The sequence below is a fragment of the Equus przewalskii genome, chromosome 7 (genome assembly GCF_037783145.1).
Source record: "Equus przewalskii isolate Varuska chromosome 7, EquPr2, whole genome shotgun sequence".
Taxonomy (NCBI): Eukaryota; Metazoa; Chordata; class Mammalia; order Perissodactyla; family Equidae; genus Equus; species Equus przewalskii.
In genome coordinates, this window is record NC_091837.1 from 25581072 (window position 1) to 25597959 (window position 16888).

Consider the following 16888-nt stretch of genomic DNA (forward strand, 5'->3'; position numbering starts at 1 on the left):
AAAATAACAGGACTCCATCCGTCACTCACAGTAGCCAATGGGGGACGAGACCCGCGAGACCGCGGACGGACAAACGGGTGAGCGAGTTGTGGTCCACGCACACAGGGAACATCACTCAGCCTTAAAAAGTCCCCTCCTGCGTGGGCACCACACGCCCAACAGTCGCAGGAAGGCCCCTGGAGGCTGTTGGTGCCGTCCCCGTAAACACGAGCTGGATGTGGACGAACTCACAGGGCCATTAAGGCATCGAAATAATCGAATCGGTATTTTCATAACACACCCAGCTGGCAGGACCATTGACGTAACTTCTGACGGTCTGGAACCCAAACAAACAAAATGCCCCAAAATTGGGTCTTTTTCTCCATATTGTATAAAAAAAAAAGGAAGGAGAGTCTGACACCTGCTACAACGTGGATGAAACCTGACATTATGCTGCGTGAAATAAGCTGGTCACAAAAGCACAAACACCGTACGACTCCACTCACATGAGGCGCCTGAAGCAGTCGGGTTCCTGGAGACGGGGGGCAGGACGGTGGGGGCCGGGGGCAGGGGAGGGGCTGGGCTTAGTGTTTAGTGGGGACGGAGTTTCGGGGGAGACAGCAAAGCTCTGCAGGGAGTGGTGGTGATGGTGGCACTATGGTGTGCATGTACATAACGCCACTGAACGGTACACTTAAGAATGGCTAAGATGGTAAATTGTATGTTATGTATATTTTCCCACAAATTTTAAAAATGTAACATCCTTTATTTTTATCCTTGAGTGAACTGTTTTTCATTTCAAGTCCCCAGTCTACCATGTGGCAGGAACCAAATTCTGCCCCTCTGGGCCTGGGAGTGCCTAGGGAAGGGCTTGCGACCCATTTCTGGCTGGTGAGACGTAAGGGGAAGTCCACTGATGGCACCTGGGGAAGAGAGGTCTCACTATAAAACAAGAAAGACACAGGAAGAGCGACTTGTTCCCTTTTGCCCCCTCTCCCCTTCCTTTCTGCCTTTGGATGTTATTGGGTGAGGAAGTGATGTCTGGAGCTGTGGCAGTCATCTTGCCACCATGAGGAGAAGGTCAAGGGAACTGCAAAGATGTCAACCCTAGATGACCATATTGAGGAACTATTGAACCCACCTGGGCGTTGCCTACTTCCTGAGGTCCTCCTAAACAAACAGTGGATGGCCTTATGATTTAAGCCACTCTTAGCCCAGGTTTCTATTACTTGCAGCCAGGTGTATTCCTAATGGATTCAATACACTCCGGCTTCTATAGACCCCGTGATACAGGATTTGGGACAAGAGGCTTTGAGTCCATCACACCTGGGCTTGTATCCCAACTCCACCTGGACAGCTGTGTGACCTCGGGAAAATTGCTCCAACCCCCTGAGCCCCAGGTTTGCCAACTACCAGTTGGAGACAATAGTGCCATGTGCTTTGTAAGGTAGTGGGTCAGAGTTAGTGCACTATGGGACGTCCACATGCACCTGGCACGCAGCCGGGGATAAATCAGCGATGTTGCACAGGAAGCAGGACGACCCTCTTGCCCTGGGGAACATTAAGTAACACCAGCTACAGGACTCTGGGCGGAGGACGCCTGTCCCTGGCTACATTCTCGCAGCCGTGGCATCTTTTCTTGTCGACTGACCCGCGGAAGCTGTAGAGGCCTTGGGCTGCCGTCTGCGGAGGAGACACCGATCCAACCGGGCAGGGGCTGACTTTCCCTTCCCCTGAACAAAAGCGCTGAGCGTTTACTCAGAGCGGGCTCGTCAACCCGCCGGCAACGCCTTCCAGCTGGAGAGGAGTCCGGCGTTCCTCTCGGCTGAGTTCAAGGTTGGCCCTGGCTGCTGGCTCGGGATCCCCTGGAACGAACCGAGCCGAGCACCGCGGGACGGCGATGGCTGGCAGGCAGACCGGCAAGGCCACCTAGTGGGTCCCCACCCCTGAGGAGTCTGAGAGCCGACAGGCCTGCCAGTGGCCGCTGGACGGGCAGAGCCTGGCCTGGAGGCTGAAGGGTGGAGGAGCCCCAGTGCCGGGAAGAGGGGACTCGTGCTGCCTTGCAGAACCCGCCCCCCCCCCCCCCCCCCCCCCCCCCCCGGCGCCCGCAGCGTCTCCTCTCGCTCAGAGGCACAGACCGCTTATCCTCAGCGGCCGCGAGCTGGGCCTGTCTGCACTGTCATCCGGGGCGCAGGCTCCATCATTCGTTCATTCATTTGCTCATGTGTTCATCCTATTCCATTGATCCAATTGTCCTAGGAACTGGGGCTGCGGTAGTAAAGAGACCGACCATCAACCACAGGGCAATTCCAAGATTCTAGGCAGTAGGAAGTGATAACTGCGTAGAATGAGAGGATGAGGAAGAGAGTGACTGAAGGGGCAGCTGTTCTAGAAAGGCCCCCATTCGAGGTGGTCTTTGACCTGAGCTGTGCCAAGATCTGGGGAAGAAAGCTCCAGGCAGCAAGATGCAGGTGCAAAGGCCCTGTGGCGGGACCCAGCTGGGCACGGTCAAGGGCCCAGGAGGAGACCTGTGTGGCGGCAGTAGGGGCAGAAGCAGCAGCCTCCTGAGAGTCTCTGAGATTCAGTGTCCTCGTCAGGCGGGTGGTGGGGCAGAGCCAAGTTACGAAGTGACCTGCCATAACCAGATGCCATGACTGGGCGGCTAAAGCCACGGAGATGCAGTTCTCGCAGTTCTGGAGGCTGGACAGCCAAGATGAAGGTGTCGGGGGGTCAGTGTCTCCCGAGGCCCCCCCACTCCCCCCAACGGCTTGTGGACGGCCGCGTTCTCGCCGTGCCTCATGCAGTGGTCTCCTGTGCGCGCGCACATCTGGTCTCCGTGTCTTAATCCCCTCTTCTCATAAGGACACCAGTGTTTTTGGATGAGGGCCCTTTACTGACCCCATTTTAACTTACTCCCCTCTTGGCCCCGTCTCCAAACACGGCCACGTTCTGACGTACTGGGAGTTGGCGTTTCAATGTATGAATTGGAGGGGGGACAAGTTCAACCCATAACAAGGGGCAAAAGGGACTTTTCAGGGGGCTGGCCTGGTGGTGTAGCGGTTAAGTTCAGTGCACAGCTTCAGCAGCCCGGAGTTTGCAAGTTCAGATCCCGGGCACGGACCTAGCAGCGCTCGTCAAGCCATGCTGTGGCAGCGTCCCACTTACAGTGGAGGAAGATGGGAACAGATGTTCGCTCAGGGCCAATCTTCCTCACCGAAAAAAAAGGGGGGGACTTTGGAGATGTGATTAAATTAAGGGGTTTGAGATGAAGAGATACACGAGGGAGGCAGGAGGGTCAGAGTCCGAGAAGGAGACTCGAGGAGGGAAGAAGAGGTCAGAGCGACATGGCCACGAGAACGTGGGCGCCCCTAGAAGCCGGAAAAGGTGCAGAACGGACCCTCCCAAGGGCTGCAACAGGAAGTGGCCCAGCCAACACCTCGGCTTCAGCCATGTTGACTCCGTCCCGACCTTCCACCCTCCAGAGCTGTGGACGGTGCGTCTGCGTCGCTGCGAGCCACCAAGTTTGTGGTCCTTTGTTACAGCAGCGAAAGGAAACTGAGGCACCTTCCAAATGCCTGTCTGTAGAAGCTCCCAGGCCTGCTCCCGCCGTAGGGGGCAGACCCCGCCCTCTCCACACCCCTCCTGTGGGCTCAGCATCGCTCCATCGCTGGGACCAGCTTGCCCGAAGCCTGTGTCTGGATGGAAGGACATCCACCCCCAGTCTCGGGACACAGCAGGCCCCCAGGCAGAGGGACCCAAAGGCCTGGGGCCACCGTCTTGAATGGGGGCCTCACCCTTAGGGTGCTTACTAAATTCAAAAGACACTGGCCAGAAACCGCCTGACCCCTCTCTCTGCCCAGGGACAAAGTGCCTGAGCTCTCAGCTGACCTGCCCACCTCCCTCGGCCACACCCCGCGGCTTCCCCACACTCACCCGGCCTCCCGCCTCCTGGCCTCGCCTGGCTGCTTCCCCTTCCCCTTCCCCTTCTCGGTCCGGGCCCCTGACTCATCGTTACAGCGGAGCTCAGACCTCGGCCACCAGCTCCAGTGGCCCCCAGCCCGCTGAGTGACTCTCCCTTCGTCCACTCGATGGATGCCACCAGGGGTCTCCTGGACAGCACAGACAGCCTGGCCTCACGCCGCCGACAGCCGGGCGCCCCGTGACGTGTTTTGGTAAAATACAGCCCCTTTAAGTGTGTAGTTCAGACTTGAGGACTCCACCACGGATGCCACCCAGCCAGCACGGAGAGCGCCTCCATCACCCCCAACCCTCCCCGTGCGCTCCCCTGACTTACTTTACCGCCGCCCCAGACACCCCCAATCCACGTCGCCTCACGAGGGGACCGGTGTGTCTTCCCGGAGTCTGAGGGAAACGGGGCCATGCGCACTGTGCGCTGGAGGCCCGCTTCCTTTCCGCGGCGCGGGCTCGAGAACCGACGGGGCCTGCCGCCTGCTCTCCGGGGGCCCGTCCGCTAAGACTGGGGTTTACTTTTATTTCTGCTTTTCCAAAAATAGTTAATAGCCTTTTTTTTTTTTTTAGTACAGCTTTAGATTTACAAAAACATTGAGCAGATAATACAGAGCATTCCATGCGCCCGCCCTGCCCCGCCCCGCCCCCACCCCGCCCCCACCCCCACCCCCGGACACAGCGCCCCTGCTCCCGGCATCCTGCGTTACAGCGTCCCGCAGCTCACAAATCAGCACTGACCGGTGGCTATTAGCAAGTCCACAGTGGACGGGAGGGTTCTCTCCTGGTGTCACACGTTCTGTGGGTTTGGACGAATGTATAGCGACAGGCGTCTATTATTACAACATCAGACAGAATAGAAAAAATCCTAAAAATCCTCTGTGCGTCAGCTGCTCACAACCCCCAACCCTTTGGCAACCGCTCATCCTCTTCTGTCCCTGTGGTTTTGCCTTTTCTAGAACGTCACATAGTTGGGATCACACAGTATGTGGCCTTTTCAGATTGGTTTCTTTCGCTAGGTGATACGCATTTGAGGTTCCCTCCTGTCTTTTCATGGCCTGACAGCTCATTTCTTTTTGGCGCTGAATAATATTCCATCGTCTGGAGGTTGTGGATCCCCCACCTCCAGGAGGGCACCTTGGTTGCTTCCAGTCTGGGTGGCTCTGAATAAAGCTGCTGTCAACGTCCACATGCAGGTTTTTGTATGGACGTAAGTTTTCAGTTCGTTTGAAAAAATACCCGGGGGGGGGGGATTGCTGGATCGAATACTAAAGAGTATGTTCAGTTCTGTAAGAAACCACCAAACCATCTCCCGACGTGGCTGCACCCTTTTGCATTCCCACCAGCAATGAAGGGGAGTTGCTGGGTTTTTACATTTTTTAATGGTTGAAAAAACTCAAAAGAAGAATCATATTTCATGACACATGAAACTTGTGTGGACTTTCCATTTCAGCGTCCATCAGCAAAGTTTTATTAGGATGCAGCCGCGCTCGTTCGTTGACGCATTATCTGTGGCGGCTTTCACCCCACAAGAGTCGAGCTGAGTAGTCGAGACAGAGACGGTAAGACCCACAAACCCAGAAATGCTCTAGCTGGCCTTTGCAGAAACCGTTCACCCTCTCGTGCTAGCGGTTTTGAGACTTATCTGCGCTGCCGTGCGCACCAGCAGCTCACCTCTCTTTATTCCTGAGTAAGATTCCACTGTGTGGACACAGCAGCCTACCTGGTCACCAGCGGATGGCCATCTGGGCTGTCCCCAGTTTTCAGCTTTCATGAACACCGCCGCCGTGCACCTTTGTGTACGAGAATATATGGGACGTACGTTGTCATCTCTCGGGGAAACGCGTGGGAGGGAGACGGCTGGGTCTCGACGTAGCGCGCCACGCTTCGTGTGTCTCCATGTGAGGGACATCACTTCCAGCCAATACCCTTTTCATCCCAGGGGCTCCTTCTCTGCTTCTGGCCCCTTGCCCTTCGCCAGATTAGACCGTGTCCCCCCCTGCCCAGGGGAGGAATAAGAGAACCGAAAAGCATCAAAAAAGGCCGTTTCCTTTCAGAAGCCAAAGCTTTTGAATGGCAAGAACCAGGCATTTTGAGCTGCACAGGCTCAGCCGCAAGGAGCTGCAGACACCGAGCTGGCGCCCTGAACGATAGATTAGGGAGAAACATGGATAACGAGTAGCCAGACTGCGAGCCCAGGAGGAGGCGATGGCTTCCCGGGCTGGAGAAAGAGGCCAGAGGACGGGGCGGACAGCACCAGCTGCCCCTCAGGGTCTGCTCTCCTGTCCTCGGGGTGACCAGCAGGATGGCTCTTCCCAGCCTCCTGTGCTGTGAGCAGCGGCCCCGTCACCAAGCTCTGGCCCCTGGGGGCTGAGTTCAGTGACGTGCAGGCTGATCCGTCTATGCTCCTCCACCTCTTTCTTTATCCACCAACCGGAAGCTGCCGTTGCAATGAAGCTCAGGGACACGGTGGAACCACAAGATGGCAGGAGCCTGAGGTGTGAATGACTGTGAGGAAGGAGAGCCCCCCTCCCCCTAAGGCTGCCCTGACCACGAACCCCAAACTATTGTGTGAGCAAGAGACTCTGCCGTGTTAAGCCACTAGGGGGGACTTTTAAAATCAAGAGCACCAAACACAAACGCTCCTGGGGCCAGACAGGTTACGTGAGAGCAGTGTGGTTGGTGGGAGACAACAGGGAGTGGTGGAGACTGTGGCAAATTGGAGCCCACACCCTAATAGAGAGGGTGGCCACAGTCACCTCCAACAATTATTACTGCATGGGAATATGACCCAATATGGCCCAGAATCCTAACTTTTCTAGACTTTTCTAGAAGCTGGAAGTTTAGATGCATATAAAACATCCTTCTCATCAGATGGTAGCAACTCATTCATGCTGCTCAATTCAATACACCTGTCGTTGGTCTTGACCTAGGGGCCACAAGTTTGCAATCTCTGTCCATTTGTTCAATTAACAAGCATTTATTGAGCGCCTACTGTTTGCCAGGCACAGACGAGGCACAGCCTAGAGAAAGGGGGGAGGGGAGAGTAAGTCCCCAGCAGGGACCCAGAGAGACAGGATGGGATGGGAGGTCCAGACTGTGCCCCCACATCACCCAGCGTGGCGGCTGGCCCTGGGCTGGTGGACAGGCCAGGGTTTCCCCCGTCCTCACCCAGTCTGTGTGCAGAGACAGCAGCACCTCCCTCTCAGGCAGCCCCGCAGCCTCCAGGCCTTTGTAAGGATTTCCCGGGGGGATATTTCCCTTGACATTGCCTGCAGAATCGTTAAATGCCCAACTGCTCACTAATGACTGTGCCCGGGAGCGAAACCATTAATCTAAACGACGAAATCACAGCAGCTCATCTGCGTCATCGCGACAAACGAGCAAAGAGGCAGCCCTGTCGCCCACCTGAGCCCCTGCCGCCCGGGCAGACAGGGCCCTGCAGGAGGGGCCGGGCAGGGCTGGCCAGGAGGGAGGGCGGAGGCAGGACCGGCGGGCAGAGACTGGCGGGTCTGAGCGCCCCTGGGCTGGGGACGCAGCTGAGCATGTCTTTCTGTGGTGGGTCCTGCTCTGGGCCCAGACCAGTGTTCACGGCATGGCGCGGAGTAGCCAGGCAGGACGGGAATCCTGCTCCTGCTGTGTGTTCTGGGGTCAGTGACTCCCCCTCTCTGGCTGCCCTGTCCCCATCCGTGAAATGGGCTAATAGAACGTGCACCTCTGAGAGTTCTTCACGACGTCCCAGGTGTGTAAACGCTGAGCAGGCCTCGGTCCTGCGTCATCACTGCTGGTGGGGAAGCAGGTCCCACAGGCCCGGCGGAGGCGGCGGAGGGTGGGGGGGCGCATCTGTCTGTCGTTCATCGCTTCTCTTCCACGCGGTCCCGCCCAACTGTAGCTGTAGGTTCCCTGGCTGGGGGACGCGCTCACATTCCTGCCTGCCCGACCGAGCGTCCATCGAGGAGCAGTCGGAGATTCCAGAGCCAGCCGGGAGCAAAGGGGGGCTGGGGTGAGGGGGCTGCCAGAGCCCTCAGCCAGGGGTGTCAGCCCTCCTGGCCGAGCTGATAAGATGCTGATAAGGTGTGGGAAGGGTGGGCCCACCCAGGGCTCATGCATGCACGTCCACAGCCCGTGCATGCACACCCACAGTCCATGCACACACACCCACACAGCCCACGTACACATACCCACAGTCCATGCACACACACCCACACAGCCCACGTACACATACCCACAGTCCATGCACACACACCCACACAGCCCACGTACACATACCCACAGTCCATGCACACACACCCAGGCCACCTCACGGCTGCCCTCAGCCCTGAGTTCTCTGGACAGTTGTGGTCACCAACGGGATGCTTTTGGCTGCAAGGAACAGAAAATCTAACTCAAAAGTGCCTCCAACCAGGAGTCAGCAAGCTACTGCTCAGGGCCCGGCTCTCTGTTTTTGTTAATAAAGTTTTATTGGAACAGTCATGCCCATCCGTTTGTGTGCTGTCTGGCAGGCGATCGTCTGGTCTGTAAAGCCTGAAATATTCACTATCTGGTCCTTTATGGGAAAAGTTTGCTGACCGAGCCCTGGCTTCAGGGATGAAGGAGACGTGTGCCATCGTCTGGCGAGGGCTCAGAATGGAGGTGGTGCACCGTCATCTGTGACCGTGCAGCCATCCCTAGTTTAGGGCCTTGACACACAGGCATCATTGATGGCCTCAAGTTCCCGTGAGCTGTGAATTTCGAGAGTGGCTCTGCGGGCATCTCGAGCTCAAGGGGTCTGGGCGGCTGCGGCTGGAGGCCCTGGTGGTCATGCTGGGTCATCTGAAGGCCATCCTCATTCACGTGCCTGGCACCTGGGCTGGGGAGACAAACAGCTGGCACACCTCGTGTCTCCCCCCATCTGGAGGTTTTCCTTCCAGCATGGCGGCCTCAGGAAAGCCAGCCTTCTCACTCTGTGGTTCACAGCCGGGTGTCCTGAGTGTGTCCCGGGAGAGAGCAGGTGGAGGTCAGACCACCTTTTATGACCAAGCTGCAAAGTCATACAGCTTCACCTCCTCTGCACCCCCTGGTCGAAGCAGTCACAAAGGCCCACCCGGGTTCAAGGAGGGTGCCGAGACCCCCCCTCCCCAGGGCCTCAGCACAGTCACAAAGAACCCAGGAACTTCCATCTTTCTACTGTGCTGCCCTTGCTCTGTGCTCGGTTAATTGTCCCATGGTCACAAAATGGCTGCTGCAGATCCGGCATTTTAGGCAAACACAGCAATGTCTAACAGAAGAAAAGGAACCTCTCTTGACCTTGTGTCTCTCTTTTGTCCCCAACATTTTTGTTGAAATATAAGATACATACAAAGAGTGCGTGAATCAGAAGTACACAGAGCACTATACTTCCAAAAGTGAGCACATCCTTGTGGTCAACACCCAGACAACATGATCTGAAGCATCCAGAAGCCCTCTCACCCCTCCCCAGCCACGACCCCACCACTCTCCTCAAAGGTAGCCACTATCCTGAGCTCCATCCCTGCAGCCGAATCTTGGCTGTTTTTGCATTTTCTATGAGCGGAATCATAGAGCAGGCGCTCGTGTGTCTGGCTTTCGTGGCTGACATGGTACTCACGGGCTCCCTCTACACCGGTGACGCAGGTGCAGGCGGCTCGTTCATCGCCATCGTATTGCATCTTGAACCGCACGGTTTACTTACTGTCTTCCTGCTGAGAGACATCCAGGCTGCCTGGGTGACTGTGGAGAGAGCCTCGGTCAGCGCACGAGTGGACGCTCCCTCAGGAAATACGGGCGCTGGGTGCAAAGCGAGGAGCGGAATTGCTGGGCTGGAGGGCAGGCAAAGCTCAGCCTTAGTAGAACCCTCCAAACCGTCTCCAAAGTGGCCGACAACGTCCCTGGCCCCAGGTCCAGGAGCCCCAGCCCAGCTGCGTCCAGGCTCCGGTGTCATCCAGCCCTCAGCACCCCTCTTCGTTCCTGCCTTCCGGGATCCAGAACCATCAGCTCCCAGGCGGGCTGTACACACAAGACCTTGTCACCTCCAGGGACCACAGGGGTGCAAATGACACATCAATAAAGGATCTCCAACCTACAGATTTCAAAAGGGGGTTATTTTGTAGGACAATAGAAAGGGTGTTTATTGCAAGACGTTTAGAAAAAACTTACGAGTCCAAAGAAGAAAATAAAAGTCTTCTGTCGGCTCATGGCGGTGCAACCAGCCACTGACCTTTCAGTGTATTTCTTTCCAGTCTGTCTTCCAGGCATTTTTTTTTTGTCGCTAACTTTTATAACATCCTCACCATATGCCAAGCCCTGGTTTGTAAGCATTTCACATGTATCAATTCATTTAACTTTCAGAAAATCTATTCAAGTGGCTGCTATCATTCTCCTCCCTTTACAGATGAGGAAAATGAGGCCCAGAGAGGTAAAGTGACTTGCCCAACATCACACAGCTGTTCACGGGTAGAGCAAAGACTCACACTCAGCTCTCTCGGCCCAATTTTGCTTTCAGCTACTCAGGGCGCTTCTCTCGGCCTTGTTCTTCCTCGCTGGAGTCAGGGGTGAGAGGGGACAGATGGTGGATTAGCGGTCCTGACTTCAGGGCTCTGCAGCCCCCTCCTCCTGGTCTCCTGTGGTCAGGCCACAAATGGCACCTCCTGGTCGCTGGTCACGTGCCTAACTCAGGGACTCCAGCCTCAGGACGGTGGTCACAGAGAGCCGGCCCAGCCCCCTTGCTTCCCGGCCTCAGGGCCCCCGCAGAAGCAGACGTGGATGCTCACCTGTCCACAGCCAGGCGCCTCTCTGCCTCCGAAGATAAAGATCTGTTGGCTGCCAAGGGGACTGCTGGGACCCGCCAGGCCATTACTCACCCGGGCGATGAATAGACAGCCAGTCATGCTGCCTGGGGCCGTGTCATGTCCCCTCCCCTCCCGTGCATGCTGGGTCACGGACACATTCCTGGCGCATCTCGGGTGCCCCAGGGGGTGCTGGCGCCTGGCAGTTCTGGCTCGTGCACACGCAGCGAGCGCCAGCCTCTCCAAGGCCAGGGTCGGGAGCTGCCCACACTGCCCACTCCCCAGGCCACAGCCTCGGGCCGGGCCAGCCTCCGGGGCCCTGGGTTCCTCGTCTGGAAAGTGGGTGTCACGGACGTGTTTCATTAGCACAAGCTCCATCCAGGCGGGCTGCTCCGCGATGTCACGCGCCACCGAGAAAACGCTCTGCCACTTACGCTACGCCAGCCCCCAGTCGTCAGAAATGTCCGGTCTCAGCGACGGGGAGAGGGGCCCCGAGAGCTGGCGAGCTCGCGCCACCCCAGCCCCGAGGGCTGTGGAGCAGAGGGGTTGAGACGGAAGGCACTCATGGCCGGACTCCACACTGCTGTGCTGTCACGAGCACGTCCTCCTCGACTTTCTCCTATTTTGTGGCAACGGGTGAGAAACTGTGCTCTCTCCCCGAGGGGCTCACCTCTGGCGGCCCTGTCCTGACCTTCACGGGGAGACATCTTCCCAGAGGCCACTCCACAGGCTGGGCTCACGGCCATTTTTCCTCCGCCCCCAGGTGGCCGGGGGCACCGCCCCATGGAGACATCCCCGTTCCCTCTGCTGTGATGAAGGGCCGGAGCTGGTGGCCACACCGAGGGCAGTGTCCCGGGCACACGTCACTGATGGATCCCAGCTCTCTCTCCGCCGAGCTTGCACACGACCTCAGGACGCTCAGCCTGGACCTCCAGGCGGCCTCGCCCGGTGGCTGGGACCGGGCACAGGATAAAAGCTCCTGGCGGTGCCCAGTCCAGCCCCTGGCCCTCACTGCGTGCCGGGAAAACGGAAGCCCAGTGATGGGAAGGAACCGGAACTCAGGCCCGGCTCCCAGCCCACAGTCTCGCCTCAAAGGCATGGCGACGGGGGAGGACCCAACAGGTGTCTGGTCACAGGAATTAAACAAACAAAACCGAAGAGAGAAGCAAGGGCGTTTTAGCTGCACTGGTGAAAGCTGGGCTGGGCGTGAGGGAAAAACTCACCACTCCAAGGGCGGCTAGACGTTTAGAAAAGTCGCTCAGGGAGTTTCCAGTGTCTTTCCTTGCAGGACTTTAAAAATAGTCCCAAAAAGAAAATCGTCCCGATTAAGCGCCATGTGCCCAGGAGGCGCCCACAGGGCTCCGGGTTCGTCATTCGTCGGTATCAAGAGTTTGCTGAGCATCAGCTACGGGCCAGGCAGACACTGGCCGTTGATTAAGCAGCAAACACGGTGGCCAGAACCCGCGCCTCCGTCTCCGTCCGAGCTCCGGGCCCGTGGGCCACGGGGAGGCCCAGCCTGCGGGCTGGACGCGGCTCCGTCACGGCCGGTGGATTCGTTTCCTACGCAGAGAAACCAAAGAGCTGAAACCTGACGGCTGAAGCCAGCAATAAATAAGCAGTGACGATCTCACGCGGCTTCTGCGGGTCAGTGATCCAGAGCGGCTGCACCCGGGGCTCTGCTTTTGGGTCTCGCGAGGATGTCAGCCGGGCCGCAACAGCAACAGACCCCAGACCAGGTGGCTTAGCAGAAATGTGTTGTTTCACGGTTCCAGAGGCTGGAAGTCGGAGGTCGGGGGCAGCAGGCTGCTTTCTCCTGAGTCCTCTCTCGTTGACCTGCAGACAGCCGCGCCCTCCCCGTGTCCTCCGCGGTCTTCCCTCTGCGCGCATCCCTGCTCTCTCTTCCTTGTCTTCTGAGGACACCGCTCCTACTGGATCAGGGCCCACCCTAACAGCCCCATTTTAGCTCTCGCCTCTTTAGAGGCCCTGTCTCCAAAGCAGCCACATTCCCAGGAACTGGGGTCAGGGCTCCAACGCAGGAATTTGAGGCGACCCAAGTCGCACCACAACAGCAACCTCAGATCCTCACGGGCTGTTGGTGGGCAGCCCAGATCGTTGCTCCCAGCTCTGCAGGGAGTGGCCCCAGCACTGCCCGCTCCCCCGGGGAAGCTGCAGCCCCAAAGGGGTCAAACCTCATCTCACCAACCTTTAGATCTGAATGCTTTTCACACAGGGTGCAGCCCGAGTCAGTCAGTAATTCAATCAACAAACATTCACACTCCTGAGTGCCCAAGAGCTGGGGAGGCCAAGGCAAAAACCGGGGAGTCACAGCCTTTGAGGAGCTCACGGTTCTGCAGGTGGGACAGAAAAGCAAGTGTCCCAGCCCCGGGTGGAGCAACGATATTTAAAAACAGAGTCGCTTCTCCCGGAGCACCCGCTGTGCACCAGGCTCCGTGCCAGGCTCTTCACACAGAAGAACTCACTGAACCCTGGGGAGGTGCTGTTGTCACTCCCACTTCACAGACGAGGAAACTGAGGCACAGAGGATGAGTCCCCCGCTTCAGATCCTGTCGCAAAGAGTCGGGTCTCCAGGCCAGGTGCGCGGCTCCCGATCCCAGGATCCCCACAGGCTGAGGCTGCGACGGGGGCTCTCAGTGAGCGGGGAAGCCACGACCACGGCTCACGCCAGCAGATCGGCAACAGTTACAGAGCCACAGCGGGTGCTGACGACGATGGGAGCCGCGGGGTCCTCATGCACGCCGTGGGTGCGGGCGCTGCCGAGGGCCACCTCCTGCCCGGGTGCTGGGCGGAACTGTGTGCTCCGTTCCAGGAGGGGAGGGGGCCCAGCATGCTTGGAGCAACTATTTATGGAGCACCTACTATGTGCCGGACCTGAGGCTACACTGTCAGGGCCACGGAGAGCAAGACACGTGACCTCTGTCCCCAGGGGCTCGCGGACAAGCGGGAAAGGTGGAGATGAAACGGGCGGTTGCCACACGGGGCGGCACCTGGTTCCAGGAAGGCGCCGGAACAGGGAGACCCACACGAAGGATTGGGGAGTGACCGCCGTCTGCACTCCTCTCTCCTACACACCCGAGGCCGCGCTCTCCGCGCTTTAACTCCCTCACTCCGTCGTCTGAGCAATGCCGGGAGGTCGCTGCTGTTTCTGTCCCCATTTCACAGATGGTGAAACTGAGGCACAAGCTTCAGGAACTCGCCCAAGGTTACAGTTCCAGCGGCAGAGCTGAGATTCGAACCCAGGTGGTCTGACTCCACAAGCCCCTAATCCTGACTCCGGTCTGCACCCAGAGGGACTGGTTTTCAAGATGAGTCCTGAAAGATGAGCAGGGTTAATCATGGCTTTCCCCAGGAGAGCAGGGAACAGCATTTTCACCAGAGGGACCAGCGTGTGCTAACGTTCCAGCTGGAAAGCAGCTGTGGTGTGGGAGGGGCTGAAGGCTGGGGCACAGTGAGGGGGGCCAGAGTGGCACAGAGGGGTCCCCGCTGAGCCCCAGGGGCCAGGTTCAGGCTTCGGACCTGCCCTCGACCTCAGCTTCATCACAAGCAATTCTATTGCTCTCTGCCGCGTGTGGCGAGAGCTCCGCGGTTGCGAGGGGATGGACTGGAATTACGAGCGGTCAGTCTTTCTGCACTGAATCCTTTCTCCTTCATCCAAGTTCAAGGAGAGTCTCCAAACCACAGAGCCCGAGAACGGGGCCGCTACGACACCGACACAAGTAGTCGCGCTTGCCCGTTCCATGCAGACCCCGTGTTGCGTCCCGGCCCGCTGCGGCGTGTGCTGGGCTCTTCCACGGCCCCCAGGGCCTCCGTCCCCTCCCCAGGGCCCACGGAGGGCACCCGGCCTCCCAGAAGCGGTGTCTGCCTCACCCACCCCGGCTGCGCCGGCAGGGAGCAACCATCCCACGCCCCCACCCGAGCTGCACGCGCCCAGGAGACACAGCGGCTGCGAGCGAGCGAGGCGGTGGAGACGGTGCTGTTTAGCGAAAGTGTCATTTCATCACTCGCTGCCTTTGAAACCTGCTGGGGGAACAGAGACGGGAGAAAAGAGGACGCCCACAGAAACACACGCCCCAGGGATGGGGTGCGCTGGGTGGGCGTGTGAGCGGCAAGCACACGCGCACACACACACACTCACGCGCATACACGTCGCATTCTCATGTGACTGGCTCCTGGTGCCAACACGCTCTCCTCCCCAGTGTCGTGGCGGAGAGCTGGGACTCGGGAGCCGGGCGGTCCCGGGTTCAAATCCTGGCTCTGCCGCTTGTTAGCTGAGTGTCCTCAAGCAAGGAACTCGCCCTCTCTGAGCCCCCTAGGCCCCAGTCATAAATGTAGGTGGTTACTTGCAATGACGTCACGCTGTTCCTCGTCGCTCCGTGTCTGCTGGGCTGGCCCGCGCGAGCACCATGAGCAGACCCCGACCCTCAGGCCCCTGGTTGGGGCTGACCAGTGGGCAGCAGCAGAACAGAAGGGAGCGTGGAGGAGAGTGGGGGTACTTACGCCCCCAGCTCCCAGCCTGCAGGGTGAGGTCTGGTGGTGGCCGTGTCCCTCTCCTGAAGGCCCCACATCCCCCCCGCGCAGCCCTTTCTTAAACCTTCCGACATCGCAGTCTCCCGTCGCCGCAGAGACGGCGACCGCAGGCTGGGCGGCTGACAGCAGCTCCCGTCTGCGATCCTACGGCTCTGGACGTCAGGCGTCTGCAGTGGGTCCCGCTAGGCTGGAGCCGAACTGTCGGCTGAGCTCTGATCCTCCTGGAGGCTCCAGGGGAGACGCCGTTGCTCACCTTTTCCTAAATGCTGCCCAGAGCCTCGGCTCGGGGCCCTGCCTCCGTCTTCAGAGCTCTCTGAGCCTCAACTCCCGCCTCCCTCTTCCCCTCCTCGAGCCCAGCCGATGAGCCAAGACAACCTTGCCAGTTCCGGGGCGGCCGACCGGCAGCCTCGATTCCACCCCCGGCCTGTGCTCCCCTCGGCCATGTGGCCCCACAGGGTCAGGCGCCAGGAACTAGGGTGTGGCCATCTCTGCAGTTCTGCCTGCCTGCTGTCTGACTGGTGTGCTGCCCGTCCCTCCGCTCAGGTCTAGGGGCAGGAGGGGAACCCTGTGATGCTGGCCTCACCTCCTGCAGCTCCCTCAGCCCCGTCCACCCCTCTGGACATCATCCCTGCTCTTCCTCTCCCCAGGACCCCCGCTGGAGCTTCCCTGGCAGGGACCTGACGAGCGCCTCTTAGAACTGTCTGCGGAATAAATGAGATGTCCCATGTGCCTGTAACACCCAGCTCGTGGCAAGTGCTCAGCATGCTTTATCATCATCCTTTTTTATTTTCCTTACTAGATCCAGAACCCCACGACTGTGGGAACTACCTATTTTTATCTCATTTTCACTAGCCCAGCTGCTGACAAAGAATATGTGATCAATTATTCGTTTAACAAACATTTATTGAGCACCGAGTAGACCCTGGATAGACGGAGACAGAGTGAGAAAATTTGACCCCAACTTGCCTTCAGGAAGCTTCTGGTCTAGCGAGGGAGACAGCAGCACGCCAGTCATCAGAGAAACACGATTACCAGACCCACAGCCCCTCCCTGATACTCACGGAACGTCTCCTCCCGGCCGTCACCGCGCCGGGCTGGTCAGAGTCCTGAGGTGGGCGACTCACAACTCCTCCTCGGGCTGGTCAGAGTCCTGAGGTGGGCGACTCACAACTCCTCCTCGTGTCTCTGACTCTTAGAGTGGGGACGGGGAGGGCGAGCTCTGGCATCTGCTTACGTCGTAATCCCTATTTTGTTAACCCCGCGTGTGAACACGAGCAAGAGGAAAAAGTTACCTTTTATACTCTTTTAAACAAATTTTTAAATAAATTTTGAACCTCCGTAGAAAATAAAAAGCGTGAGCTTCCCGTCGCTGCTGTCACAGATTGCCGTAAATATAGCGGCTTCAACAACACGGATTTATTCTCCTCCAGGCTGGAGGTCGGCAGTCCGAAACCGGCTTCCACATTGGAGGAGGCCCCGGCAGGGCTGTGCCCTCTGAAGCCCTGGAGGGGACCGGCTCGGCCCCTCCCGCCGGGAGGCCACCTGCGTCCCGTGTCGAGTGACCCTCTGCGTGTCCCTCTAGCGTCCTGCTCCCGTCATCTCAGCCGCTCCTTCCT

At 58.3% G+C, this 16888-nt stretch overlaps 1 long non-coding RNA gene across 1 annotated transcript; it reads right to left on the reverse strand.

Moving 5' to 3' along the window:
- Positions 1-724: 724 nt before the first annotated feature.
- LOC139084771 (uncharacterized) lies at positions 725-1920 on the reverse strand. The gene is made up of 2 exons (XR_011542477.1): positions 1631-1920; positions 725-902 (listed from the first exon to the last, which is right to left on the reverse strand). It is a non-coding gene; the product is annotated as an uncharacterized lncRNA (long non-coding RNA).
- Positions 1921-16888: the final 14968 nt, after the last annotated feature.